Source organism: Octopus bimaculoides, chromosome 5 (genome assembly GCF_001194135.2).
Source record: "Octopus bimaculoides isolate UCB-OBI-ISO-001 chromosome 5, ASM119413v2, whole genome shotgun sequence".
In the NCBI taxonomy this organism is placed as follows: domain Eukaryota; kingdom Metazoa; phylum Mollusca; class Cephalopoda; order Octopoda; family Octopodidae; genus Octopus; species Octopus bimaculoides.
The window spans coordinates 39670090-39672588 of record NC_068985.1 but is presented as its reverse complement, the minus strand read 5'-3'; positions in this window follow the sequence as shown (position 1 = coordinate 39672588).

Genomic DNA, 2499 nt, shown 5'->3' with positions numbered 1-2499 from the left:
GTGTGTGTGTGTGTGTGTGTGTGTGTGTGTGTGTGTGTGTGTGTGTGTGTGTGCGTGTGTGTGTGTGCACGCGTATGCCGATATATATGCATGTGTGCGTCACACATGCTTGCCTGTGTAGGAGGCGAGTATATTGAAGTAGATGCTTGTTTCATCGTTCCGATGTCCGAAATTATTGGAAACGCCGCTGGACATTGCTGAATCCACTTGTGTTGTATATTAAACGTTTATCAAGTGTTTGCATGTATTTTAGTTATGAGGGACAATGTTGCTGCTATTGCAATTATTATTGTTGTTGTTGTTGTTGTTGTTGTTGTTGTTTGTGGTGGTTGTGTTAGTGCATGCTCCTGTGATGGTATTGGCGGTGATGGCGCCGGTGGTAAGGGGTTGATTATGATGGTAATGGAGGAACAGTGCTAAAAGAAGTATTTATCGAAGTGTTTGTTAATCGTGGTTGCGGTGTTAGTATTGATAACGATCACGGTAGGAGGCGGTAGATTGCATTAGATGGTTGCAGACACTGGTGGTGTTGGTGGTGGGAGTAGAAGGTGATAGTGAGTTAAGGTTCTGCGTGGTGCGATTGCACTTAAGGTGGTAGTGGTAGTGGTGGTGGTGGTAAATGGAAAATGGTAAAATTGATAAACAGTGGTTGGTGGATACGGTGCGGCTATGTTGTTGTTGCTGTCGTTGTTGTAGTTAATGTTGCTTTTGTTATTGTTGCTACTGTTGTTTAGCATCTTCTCTTACGCTTTTATATTCTACGAAGTGAGGTGTGTGTGTGTGGCGGGGGGAGGAGTGGTGCTGAAAAGTTCCTGGCTTTGGGTGAAAGAAAATATTGAAGGATCAATTAGTTATGATTTTATCCAACATATTCCCCTCTCAGATTCACACACTTATTGCAGCGGTCCTTCAGTTCTTCTAAGCCCTGTAAAAGAACTTGGAAGGTTGGGCCTCCAGCTAGGCCCTTCGTGACACCCTTAAAGCCAGGAGCTTTACCGTACCGCCTCGTAGAAGTAGTATAAGCGGGTAAAAAAGGACCAACATCGATTTCGACGAAGGGTTTATTTATTGAATGTGCGTGTAAGTGACTGAGTATCCCACAGAAAATTTGTCCCCGACGTAATTCTTAGGGAGAATCAGTATGATACAGGGTATGACAAACCTGGCCATTTGAATTTCAGGTACAATGCAATCTAACGGGATTCCTAACAGTTTCCGTTTACCCTTTTTCGCTCACAAGGCTTGAGTCAGCTTGAGCCTATGGCAAAATTTGTTTAAGATGCCACTCAATGGGATCTAATCAGAGATATCGTGTTTGCAAAACAGATTTCTTAAGCATACAACAATAGCTATCTCCATAGGGTTAATACACCGAAGTCTATATTAATATAATGTGTCCTACGTTTTTTTTTAAACTGCTGGGTGTAATTTGAAAGATATTTAGCTGATAGTTCTAGAAATCGGGTACTCACATAAAGTTGTGGTTCCCAATTTAGGGAGGCCGAACTCTCTTAACGTGAGAGATGGCATATTAGGGACTGTGTCAAAGAAAGTGTATACTTTTTAAAAATCGCTTTTCAAAATAAAATTATTAAAATAATTTATTACCCATGCATGCATGCATCCATCCATCCATCTTTGCATCTACCCATCCATCTTTGCATCCATCCATCCATCTTCTCTGCCTACTATTCCTGGAAATGTCATGAAGGTAGGGTCCTCTGGCATTTTGTCCATAAGGTTCTATCAGAAGCAACCGTCATTACAATTTCTGGTTAGATTCTCAAGCGCGACCAATGGGGACTATGGATATTATCCAAGCATCTCATTCTTGGTTTATCTTAAGATCTCTTACCGATTGGTTCGGCTTAACCCTTTAACGTTCACATTATTCTGTCAAATGTCATACTTATTTATTCATATGTCTTGAATAAATTTTGCATTATCTTGTAGCTTTGAGAGTTTGAGATTTTGGTAAGATGACTTAATTTTTAGAATGATGTTGCAAGGTTGATATGAGAGACGAAACCAGGCCAGTTCGAACATAAGTAGAATAGGCCTGATATGGCCTGTTTAAATACTGAAGGGTTAAAGAATCTCTCTTGCGATTCTTTCTTGCGTTATTCTAAACACATTCTATTAAACACATCAGAAACTTTATTATTCTATATCCGTAGATCTGAGATAATGACCAAGAACTGTGTCCTGATTCCATTTGCAATATATATACTTATATGAATCAGTTCTCTGTTGTCAGCCAAGACAATATCCAGATATTGCCCGCATCCTCAATCAGACATATGGATTACGAGAGAAAGCGCGAAAGTTCAACATTATGATAAAGTCATGAATGAGATGCAAGAACAAAGAAGTCGTTGAATTTTTTGCACACAAATGCAATTGATCTCAGTTTGCAGTTTTTTTCTTATTAATATATTCGTGTTTGTATTTTTTTGTACCGAAGTAAAATCATATTTTCTTTTTTAGTTTTGTTTGTCC